The sequence below is a fragment of the Ricinus communis genome, chromosome 3, assembly GCF_019578655.1.
Source record: "Ricinus communis isolate WT05 ecotype wild-type chromosome 3, ASM1957865v1, whole genome shotgun sequence".
Classification (NCBI taxonomy): domain Eukaryota; kingdom Viridiplantae; phylum Streptophyta; class Magnoliopsida; order Malpighiales; family Euphorbiaceae; genus Ricinus; species Ricinus communis.
Window position 1 is genome coordinate 8,699,352 of NC_063258.1, and position 12,470 is coordinate 8,711,821.

The 12,470-nt window shown below is 36.8% G+C and overlaps 2 non-coding genes across 2 annotated transcripts; one reads left to right on the plus strand and one right to left on the minus strand.

Annotated features, from left to right (window-relative positions):
• The first annotated feature begins 6,635 nt into the window (after positions 1–6,635).
• Positions 6,636–6,741, plus strand: LOC125369635. Its single transcript, XR_007215312.1, has one exon. It is a non-coding gene; the product is annotated as a small nucleolar RNA R71 (small nucleolar RNA).
• Positions 6,742–12,135: 5,394 nt separating this feature from the next.
• Positions 12,136–12,242, minus strand: LOC112534154. The gene has a single exon (XR_003078463.2). It is a non-coding gene; the product is annotated as a small nucleolar RNA R71 (small nucleolar RNA).
• Between the last annotated feature and the right edge of the window lie 228 nt (positions 12,243–12,470).

The following is a 12,470-nucleotide window of genomic DNA, read 5'->3' on the forward strand; positions in this document are numbered from 1 at the left end:
GACAAGCTTGACAGATGGCATTATGGCTTGACTTGATGATCTAGCATGATAAGATGCAAATCCACGTGCGTAAGGAAGAAATCATGTTGATTTCAATTAATCAAAGTGGGAATGTGTGCATTTTGATGTCTGGTATGCATATAATTATGTAATTTGGATTGAAGTGTTATTAGGTATGCCCATATAAATTCTCCCCTATTTTTGTTAATCTAGCTCATAAAATTTGGGACTATGAGAGTTGTTGACCTGTCAACTTCTCTTTCTCTAGTATGATAATTTGGTTTTATCTAGAGAGCATAAACACGACTGTTGAGAGAAAGTTCATGGAAGTGGCAATCATAGGCACCGATTCGATACTTGGTCTAAAACAAAGAAAGAAAATTATTTAATCGAGTATTGATATCATTACTTAGTATACAAGGTGAAAGAGAATGATGAGAATTGAGGCTTGTTCCTTGTACCTCTAGGCATGAGGACTCCTGATGACGTGAGGATTGGCCTAAGGAATCATAGAAATGTAATTGATAAGCTTGACTAGAAACATTGGGGCTTAGCTTGATGATCAAGCATGATGAGACGTAAATCCATGCGTGATAGTGAGAAATCATATGAGTTTCAGTTAATCCAAGTGTAATACTATTGAGAATGCGAGAGTTTTGATGTTTGGGATGCATATAAAAAAGTAATTTGGTCGGGTTATTATTAGGTAGGCCCTTGCATATTTGCCTTTGCTTTCTGATGGCTGTTAAGTCAAGCATGACTATGACCTAAGGCAGTGAACCTATCGGTAGAGTATAGCTAACGGCGAGTACCAAGTGTCGTATTCCCCAAAGAACGTGTGAACCTAAACCTACTCAATCTTCTCTGTTATCTAATCTAAAAAAATAGCGTTGATGAATAATTCCTAAATTAACTAATAGCTACTCTAATTGTTGTCTAACTATGTCTACTAGGGAATGATTAATTCAAGGAATAACCCCTTGGGAATTCTTGTCTCTAGGGAATGGAAACGAAAGGTGGAATTGATTGATTGAATTCAATTTCTGTAGGGAAATCTCTATGCAATTAATGCCTTTCTCAAGGACACTACCATCTTAACTTAGATTAATTAGGTTGAAATCTTTTCCTAACTCTAATTATCCAAATTAGCATTATGTACCATTTAACACTATTGAGAGTTGTTAATTCTCAATCCGGTAGAACGAACACCCTATCTCTAGGCGAATTTAATTCTAGGTTGCAAAGGACAATCCAAACCTAAACGTCTTTCTCAAGATCATTCAAATTTCAAAACTCATTCAACAAGATATGAAGAACAAATCAATAAATACATCCATTGCAAACCAATATTGACAATCAATACATTCAATTCAAAATTTAAGTACAAAAATCCCTAGATAAAGAACCCCAATGGGTTAACAAGTTTAGCTAATCAAGTTCATAATCACAACCCACGAGAATTCAATTACAAAAATGAGTAAAGGTAGAGAAACCCGAATACACCCTTGGATGAGAGTAAACTGCTCCAATTCCTCTTACCCAATCTTGGATCGATTCTTATTCCTCTTCCTTAGATTGAAACCAATCGACAATCCTCGCCAATCTTTGACCTTCGAAGAGAATTCAAGTGAAACCTTGATCCAAGTCTCCTTTTTCCTTAGTTCCAACTCAAAAAACCCTTAAAGAGAGAAAAAGATGAGTTTTGGACATTTTAACCCTAGCTGCCTCTCTCTTCCTCTTTTCTTTCTTTTTAAATTAATTTGTCCAGCTGCCATGAACATGGCCGGTGTTGTCACCGATGTTGGGAACACGGCCACGATGCTTATAGCCGTCTTCCATCCATGATACGTACTCTTTTCGCCTTCTTTATCAAACTTAGCTTGTTAAATGCTTTGACTTCTTTGGACCTAATGCACGGGGCGCATAGGGTGAGCGTTGGGACTAATTCACATCCAAATGTACATAAAATCAATCTTAAAAACCCCATTTAGATGTGTGTATTTTATGCACATCACTTTTGTTAAGCTGGCTCACAAAATTTGGGATAAGGAGAGCTGTTGACCAGTCAACTCCTCTCAAGTTCTTGATTTGACTTTAGTTTATTCATCCTTATTTATTTATTTATTCATATTTAGCTTCTTATTTCCTCTTCATATGGAGTTAGGTCTTTCACACTATAAAAACTACATGCAACTGAATACTTGAGGCTAGTGAGCATATTATTTTAGTTTTCTACCTTGCGGGAAATCAAGTTATGCGTTCTTGCAAGAACTTTATGGACATATGAAGACTCGCACTAGCAAAGCTAGATTTGGAATCAAGGCACGCCCCAATATTCCAATTCAAGATTTGGACCATTGGGATCTCCATCATTGATAAGAACCCATCTAGCACGAGATATCCTACGCCAATAAGGAATCCTAATGATGCAAATCCTACTAGCTGAAAGAATCCTATTATGACAAGGAGCCCTACTCTAACTAGGAGTTCTATTCCAATAAGGAGTCGTAATGATATTGGGAGTCTAAATGATATCAAGAATTCAAGTGACATTGGAAATCCTAATCCAACTAGGATTCAAGACATTTGGGCTTATTCAAGACATTTGGGCTAAGGACACATCAAGGCTTGAAAAGTTGGATTCAAATTCAATGCTCATTAATCTAATTCAGTTTATTGGGATTGACTAATTCTAATATGAGCTTAATTAACATAAAGGAGCACATAGGAGTTTGGGCTTAATTAGCTCCACTAAAGATGGCGCATGCATGTGACTTAAAGAAACTAGGTTTCTTACTCCTAATGGTCAGCTACATAGTATTTTAGGATTATTAGGAATTTGTTTTTAGTTATATTTTCTTAGTTAGGATGTTTATATCTATCCAATTTGAGTTGTAATTCCTTAATAGCTTAGAATTAGGATTTTTTAAAGGCTAATAATTTCTTTCCTTATCAAATTCGAAGTCCCACCTATGTAATTATTTTGTTCTTCTCTTTTTGCTTCCTTTTCTAATCTTTGTCTAATATGATGGTTAGGTTTTATATGGGGAGTATAAACACAAGTGTTAAGTGAAAGTGTGTGGAAGCAGCAATCACAAATACCGATCCAATGCTTGGACAAAAGCGAAAAAAGAAAATTAGTTGATCGAGTACAGCCACCATTGGTCTCTGTCATTAATTATTCCTCTAGGCACGAGGATTCCTGTTGACACAAGGATTGACATAAGGAATCATGGGAACACAATTCACAAGCTTGACTGGTGGCGTTGGAGCATGACTAGACTTATCTCCCACGTCCTTTCTTTTGGGTGCTTTATCTACCATTGTCTTTAAATCATTTGAATTTGATACTTACATTTGTCATATGGAAGAGAATAAAGAACTAGTGATTTCTTTCCTTATCAAATTTGAAATCCTAGCTATATTCTCATTTTGTTTGTTTCCTTTTTGTGTCTTTTTTTAGACATAAATCCACATGCATAAGGGAGTAATCATGTTGTTTTTTATTAATGAGCCTTATATAGGCCTTAGAAAACCCTAAATCTTAACTTGTAAGAATTTACATCTCATATAGGATAAAGATAACCTTTCTGACTATAAGAGATAACTTAAACAAAATCCTAATTAGGTTAAAATACATGTTTGGTCGCCTATAATAAGCCATAAAACCCTAATTTACATAAGTCATGTAGATGGGACTCATAACATAAGCTAAGTTAAGCCCAAAGTCTTCATATGCTCCAATTTAGCTTCTTTGGTCTTTTTAAGCCTAATTAGATTCATTCAAGCCCAATAATTTGAATTAGATTAATGAGCCTTGAACTTAAATCCAATTCTACAAGGGTTGATATGTCCTTAGCCTAAAAGTGTTAGATAAGCTCATTGTCTTATAATTTGAAACGAACTAAGGCTCCTAGTTGAATTAGGATTCCTTTCATTGCTTAAACTCCTAATATCATTAGGACTCCTTGCAGGATTAGGATTCCTAGTTGAGTCATGACTCCTTATTGGATTAGGATTCCTTAAGCTAGTAGGATTTGCATCATCAAGACTCCTTATTGAAGTAGGATTCGTTGTGCTAGTTTGGTTCGTATCATAAGGAGACCAACCTAATCGAAGCTAATAAAATGGAGGTGACTCGCTAGACTTTGCTTGGGGCTTAGTTACTTAGTTACGACTTCTTCCTTCGCTTCGAGAAGATTGGTGCCTAGACCAGTGCTTTACTCTATTTGCTTACTAGAGGTGATCTTTTGGTTGCTAGATAGACACTTAATGTGCAGATGAAGGAGGAAGATAATATGGAGCAGCAAAGGGACAACATATTCCATACTAGATGCCCTGTGCAAGTTAAGACATGCGTTGTCATTATTGATAGTGGTTATTGAACAAACATTGTTAGCACTTTGATGGAAGAGAAATTGGGATTGAATCTCATTCCACATCCAAAACCTTATAAATTATTATGGTTAAACAACTGTGGTGAGATAAAAGTGAATAAGTAGGTTATTATGACTTTCACTATTGGGAGGTATTCAGATGAAATGCTAAGTGATGTAGTGCCAACAAATACTGGCCATATCTTGCTTGGTAGGCCATGGTAATTTGATAAAAGGGTTGTCCATGATGGGTTCCTTAATAGATACTCTTTTGTAAAAGATGGAAGAAAAATCACACTTATACCTCTTTCTTAAAAAGAAGTGTATAATGACCAATGTAAATTGGAGAGGGAAAGGAGCGATTGCACTTCTTTAGATTTCAAACAATTTTTCTTTTCTAAGAACATTTAAGACCTTATGCACATGCATAATATGATCATTAAAAGACTTAAAATAGATTAGAGCATAATCAAAATATACAACTACAAATTTACCAAGAAATTCACGCAATACATGGTTCATCAACCTCATACATGGACAGAGTCATATTTTTAGGTTTTGTTGTTAGTACTAAAGGTCTAGATGCTGATAAGGAACAGGTGAAAGCAATTAAGGAATGGTCGACACCTACCAACATTAGTAAGCTAGGAGTTTTTATGGTCTTGCTAGCTTTTATAAAATGTTCATTAGGGACTTTAATAGCATTGATATGCTATTTGTGTAGCTAAAATCTAAGGCAGTGAACCTATCGATGTAGACTAGCACAAATGGTGAGTATCAAGGTCGTATTCCCGGGAAAGGGTGATCCTAGAATTACTGCAGCGTCTTATGTTATCTAACCTTAACAAAATTGATGAAGTTATTATGCTATGATTAAATATGAACAAACGATTAACTAAGTGTCAAATAATCTGAAAGGATTTAGGAAAATAATTGAAGGAAAAAGCAAACTTTAGGGGACCTAAGCTAGTTGGATCTTAGTGAAGATAGAGATTACATTGATTACCAATTACAATTACCCATGGATGAATTCTTAACTGAATTCGGTCTCCCTCTCAAGATAATCGAATTCCTAAACCTAATAACCTAAAGTTGGAATCTCTTCCTAACGATCGATTATTTGATTAGCATTAAGCTTTAACCCGCCTCTATTAAGCTTTGTTAATTCTTAATCCGGCTAGTCAGTTACCCTTATCTTTAAATGATCATTAACCAGTTCGTGCTGTTCAAATTTCCAATTACTAAATGAATTTCTCAATTACATAAAGCAATCTGAATACCACAACTCACAACATCTCATGAATAAAGTGATTTCTCATTAATAATGAAAGCAAGAAGAGACAAGCATTGATAATCAAAATCTTATAAGCATTAAAATCAATCCAACAACATAGGAACCCTAATGGGTTTGACAAATTTAGTTACTCATACTAATAAGCAACATAAAGTAAAGAATAGATTCAGAAAAGTAAATTGAAGGCATGTACACCCTTCTTCCTCAAGTTGGATGAAAAACCTTGAATTCCTAATTCAGAATGATAAACCCTAATTTGTCTCTTGGATGCTCCCAAATCTTGTCTTGATCTTCAATTTGATGTTGAAATAATTGTAATCCTTCCTTCAATAGATGAAATGATCTTCTAAGGTCGAGTATTCAAGTCTGGAAGAAGATGGCTTAACCTTGTATATGTGAAATCAAGTCCCTAATTCAACAAATTGCTTTTGCCTATATAAATCTTTCAGCATGGCCGTGGTCAAGCTCGTGTTGATCAGCACGGTCAGAATCCAGACCGTGCTAGACCTTCACATTTCGCAACTCGCAACTTCTTCCTGGCCATGCCTTAGCCGGTGCTAAGCCACCACTAGCTGTGGTGGCTTCGGAAACCGTGCCAAAATGGCACTCTTGAAGGGTGACTATTTGATGCTTCGGCACGGCCGGAGTCCAGGCCGTGCTCAACCATGGAATGCTAGTCCTTGCTCAATTTGATGGATTCTGGTCCGTAATTGCGCGTATTTCCTTCGATTGCTAATCTGCATCGATACGCTCACTGCCTTAGATTGTAGCTATAGAAATAGCCAATCACTGGCCTCATCCTAGAAGATTGCCACTAATATGTGTTCATGGCCATCTCCTTAATTAAATTCTCAGCCTGCTCTAGCGTCTTACTATTGATGGCCCCATCCGGAGCTACATCTACCATCTGCCTCGTGGTTGAGTTCAAGCCATTATAAAAAGTCTACACCTGCATCCATAATGGCAAACCGTGGTGTGGGCAAAATCTCAGCAGGTCCTTGTACCTCTCCCACGCATCATACATGCTCTCATCATCAAACTACACAAAGGAAGAAATATTATTACGCATCTTTGCAGTCTTAGCAGGAGGAGAGAACTTATACAGAAATTTCTGAGTCAAAGAACTCCAGGTGGTGATAGTGTTAGCTGGTAGGGACTGTGGCTATCTCTTTGCTCTATCCCTCAAGGAAAATGGGAATAGCCTAAGCCGAATGGCATCATTGCTAGTCTCATTTATCTTGAAGGTATCACAAATCTCTAAGAAATTCGTGATTTGAGCATTAGGATCTTCACTAGCCAAGCCCTCAAACAGTACACTCTCCTGCACCATCTGAATGACATTTGGCTTAATTTTGAAATTGTTCGCTGCAACAGGTGGCCTCAATATACTACTGTGCGTCCCCTTCAAGGAAGGTCTAGCAAACTCGTACATTGTCTTGTTTGCTTCAGCGACGTTTTTGTTGCTGTCTCCCATGTCTATTGGTGTATGGATAGGAATCTCAATCTACTCCTCCTCCATGTCTAATCGCTTCCTCAGCTGCTTGAGGGATTGCTTTAGTTTAGGCAGAGGGTCTACTGGTGCAGGATTAGAACTCCTGATCATAAACTACCTGAAATGAACAAGGCAGCAACAAACCAAATAAATAAATGAATAAAAAGTAAATGACAAAAATAGAAAAGAAATATGGCTAAAGTAATAAATAGAGAATTTCACTCTAGTTTTCAAATAAAGATTCCTCGGCAATAGCGCCAAAAACTTGATGCGCATATGCTTATGCAATTACAACTAAGGCAATGAACCTATAGATGTAGCCTAGCACAATGACAAGTATTAAGAATATCGTATCCCTCGGAAAAGTGAAATCTTAGAGTTACTACTTCCTTCCTTGTTATCTAGTCTAAAATTAATAATGGAGGTTTCTAGATTTACTAAAAACTAAATTCTAAGTGTAATGCGAGAATGAATGAGCAAAGAGAATAAGCAAGACAAGAAATCAAATCCAAAGAGGACCTAGACTAGCTGGCTATCAAACAAAAGATAATAGATTATTGAGTCCGATTATGGTACCCGTGGAAAGATTCTAAACTGAATTTGTTTCCCTCTCGAGACAACATAATTCCTAAACCTAAGAACCTAAAGTAAGAATCTCTTCCTAACCATTGATTATTAAGTAAGCCCTAAGTTTTAATCCACCTCTATTAAGCTTTGTTAATTCTTAATCCGACAAATTAATTAACCTTACCTCTAAGTGAAAATTAACCTGTGCTTGCAAATAAATTTCTGAACACGATTACAATTTCTCAATTGCTAAAAGAATTCTATAAATAGTAATCAATACAAACAATTTTACGAAAATTAGATTTATATTATTAATTGCAAAAAGAATACAAGAAATGAAACTCAAACAATCTCAATAATTCAGTACAAAAAAGCCAACAGAGCAAGGAACCCTAATGGGTTTAATCAATCTAGTTACACATGTTCATGTCTAAAGCAAATAGAAATTCAATTACGATGAAAGAACAAAGAAATTGAAACATATACTCCCTTTTCCTATAATTGGATGAATAGCTTAAAGCCTTGATATACGCTATAGTTCATCTCTAGAATTGCTTCTTAATTTGGTTCAAAACTCCTCCTCAATCTTCAATCCAAAATCCAGATCACGAATCTAACATTCCAGGGTGGAATCAGTTTCTTGGAAGCCCTTTAAAAAGCCTGAAAACACATCTAGCTAAATTACAACAGAAGATCAAAAATCAAAATTGTGGATCCGGAACTCTCTTTTCTCTTTCTGGCTCGTTCCTTTTATTCATTGCGTAAATACGAGCATAAGGGTTTTCAGAATTAATCGTACTCTAATAAGATTTGAACTTATCAAATGCAAAAACAATAGTTATAAGCTCCTTTTCAGTGGTGGCGTAGTGCTCCTAGGCATCAGTTAATGTCTTGCTAGCATAGTAGATTGGTTGGAACTTCTTATCTCTACTCTATCCTAAAATAGCTCCAATTGCAAAATCACTAGCATTATACATAAGCTCAAACGGCAGCTCCCAATTAGGTGAAACCATAATCGAAGCAGTGGTTGGTTTCTACTTCAACAACTCAAAGGCCTGCAAACAATCATAAGAAAATACAGAAGGTACATCCTTTACAAGCAATTGAGTTAAAGGTCTAGCAATTTTAGAGAAGTTCTTAATAAACCTCCTATAGAAACCCGCACGCCCTAAGAAGCTCCTAACAGCCTTAACTGAACTAGGTGGGGATAATTTAGCAATAGTATCCACCTTGGTCCTATCGACCTCCATCCCCTCATGTTAAATTTATGTCCCAGCATTATACCTTCCCTAACCATAAAATGACACTTTTCCCAATTAAGAACTAGGTTAGCATCCACACAACACTCAAGCACGTGTTCTAGATTATATAAACAATGAGTAAAAGAGTTACCAAATATAGAAAAATCATCCATAAGGACCTCCATGGATTCCTCAATCATATCGTGCAAGATCGCCATCATACACCTTTGAAAAGTTGCAGGTGCATTGCACATTTCGAATGGCATTGTCCTATAAGCAAACGTACCATACGGGCAAGTGAAGGTTGTCTTCTCTTGGTCCTCAGGTGCAATGGGAATTTGGAAGTAACCTGAAAAACCATATAGAAAATAATAAAATATATGCCTAGACAACCTTTCCAATATTTGGTCAATAAAAGAAATGGGAAAATGGTACTTTCGAGTGGCATCATTTAGCCTCTTGTAATCTATACACACTCGAAAGCCTGTTACCATTCTAGTTGGTATAAGCTCGTCCTTCTCATTTTTAACCACAGTCATACCTCCCTTCTTGAGAACCACATACACAGGACTAAACCAAGAACTATCAGATATAGGGGAAATCAAACCTGCATCAAGAAGTTTAATTACCTCCTTTTTAACCACTTCCTTTATGTTCGAGTTCAGTCTGCACTGTGGTTGCACCACTGGCTTGTAACTATCCTCTATAAGGATCTTGTGTAAGCAGTAGCTAAGACTAATCTTAGGAATGTCAGCAATTTTCCAAGCAAACACCTTCTGGTACTTCCTAAAGGAGGCTAAAGTCATCTCCTTCTCCTCGAGTGTCAAGTCCGCTGCTAAAATGACTGGCAACCTATGGTCCTCATCCAGACATGCATAGTTGAGATGCTTTGGCAGCTATTTCAACTCAAGGCCTGGTGGTTCCTTGATATGCATATTTTTACACATGTTTGCTTACATATTATTATGCATTTTCTTAGCATCTATTGTGTTTCTATTCCAAGATCACTCGTGTTTTATGTTCTTTTGTATTTCAGGAGATTTTATAGGTCCATCATCGGTGGTTGAGCAATTTTAGATCAATTTCGGGTGAAAATGGATGTAATCAGAAGCGTTTGACCTTAGGTTGACTTTTGGGAAGTCAACACGGCCCGTACTAAAGCCCGTATAAAAAATCCAAGGCTGTGTAGCTTAAACACCTTGAAGCAACACAATTCCCGAGGGTAACACACCTTAGAGCATGGCCCTTATTGGTTAACACAGGCCAAAACACGCTCATGCTAGGATCAAAAGCATGGCCGTATCTGTGACACAGGTCAGAACACACCCTTGCTCGATTCAGTTCATTCTGTCATTTGGAGACCAGCATGGCCTGAGCACGGGCTAACACATGCCTGTATTTACTTATAATATAAATTGAATGACTCAATAAGAGAAAAGAGAGTTTTGAATCGGCCGTTTTGGACTCTTCATCTTCCTTTGTATTTTTTCTAGACGCGTTTCATGCATTTTTAAAGCGGCTTCCAAGAGACTGATTCCACCTTTTAACGTCAGATTCGTGATTCTTGGGATTCAATTGAAGATTGAAGAGGAGTTTTGGAGCAAATCAAGAGGCAATTCTGGAGAGCAACTGTAGTGTAGATCAAGACTTTGAGTTGTTCATCTAATTCGAGGAAAAAAGGTGTATATGTTTCAATTTCTTTATTCTTTCATTGTAATTGAATTCCTATTTGTTTTAGACATGGACATGTGTAGCTAGATTGATTGAACCCATTAGGCTTCCTTGCTATGTTGGGTTTATACTGAATTGGTAAGATTGTTTGAGTTTCCTTTCTTGTATTCTTTTTGTAATTAATAATATAAATCTAGTTTTTGTTACATTGATTACATTAATTACTATTCATAGAATTCTTTTAGCAGTTGAGAAATTCTGATTGAGTTTGGAAATTTAATTACAAGAATAGGTTAATTTTCACTTAGAGGTAAGGTTAATGAATTTGCCGGATTAAGAATTAAAAAAGCTTAATTAGACGTGGATTAAAGCTTAAGGCTAACTTAATAATCAATCTTTAGGAAGACATTCCAACTTTAGGTTCTTAGGTTGAGGAATTTGGTTGTCTCGAGAGGAAAACCGAATTCAATTTAGAATCCGTCAACGGGTAGCATAATCGGACTCAACAATTTGTTATCCTTTGTTTGATTGCCAACTAGTCTAGGTCCTCTTTGGATCCACTTTCTTGTCTTGATTATTCTCTTTGCTCATTCATTCTCACACTATATTTAGAATTTAGTTTTTAGTCATTAGTAAATGTAGAAACCTTTATTATTAATTTTAGGCTAGATAATAATGAACGAAGTAGTAACTCTAAGATTTTACTTTCCTAAGGGATACAATATTTTAATACTTGTCGTTGTGCTAGGCTGCATCGATAGGTACACTATCTTAGTTGTAGTTGCATAAGCATCGCATCAAGTTTTTGGCGTTGTTGCTGGGGACTTTGTTTGAAAACTAGAGTGAACTTTGCTATTTGTTACTTCAGTCATTTTTCTTTTCTGCTTTTGTAATTACTTTGCATTTAGTTATTCATTCATTTATTTTTTTAGGTTTTGCTGCCTTGTTCATTTCAGGTAGTTTATGACCAGGAGTTCTAATCCTGTACCAGTAGACCCTCTACTCGAACCAGAGCGATGCCTCAAGCAGCTGAGGAAGCGATTAGACACGGAGGAGGAGCATATTGAGATTCCTGTCCATACACTAGTAAATGTGGGAGAGGGCAGTAACAACATCATTGAAGCAAAAAGGATGATGTACGAGTTTGCTAGACCTTCCCTGGAGGGGATGCACACCAGTGTAATGAGGGTACATGTTGCAGCAAATAATTTTGAAATTAAGCCAAATGTCATTAAGATGGTGCAGCAGAGTGTACAGTTTGGGGGCTTGCCCAGTGAAGATCCTAATGCCCACATCACGAACTTCTTAGAGATTTATGATACGTTCAAGATAAATGGAACTACCGATGATACCATTTGGCTTAGGCTGTTTCCATTTTCCTTGAGGGATAGAGCAAAGAGATGGCTATAGTCCTTACCAGCCAACACTATCACCACTTGGAGTTCTTTGGTTGAGAAATTTCCTTATAAGTACTTTCCTCCTACTAAGACTGCAAAGATGCGTAATAATAGTTCTTCTTTTATGCAGTTTGATGATGAGAGCATGTATGATGCATAGGAGAGGTACAAGGACTTGTTGAGATGTCGCCCACACCATGGTTTGCCATTATGGATGCAGGTGCAGACTTTTTACAAAGGATTGAACTCAGCTACGAGGCAGATGGTAAATGCAGCTGTAGGTGGGGCCGTCAATAGTAAACGCCAGAACAGGCCCAAAACTTAATTAAGGAGATGGCCATGAACACATATCAATGGCAGTCTTCTAAGAGTAGGCCAAGACGACAAGGAGCAGTGAACCAGGTAGATTCTACATCAGCCTTAGCAGCTTAG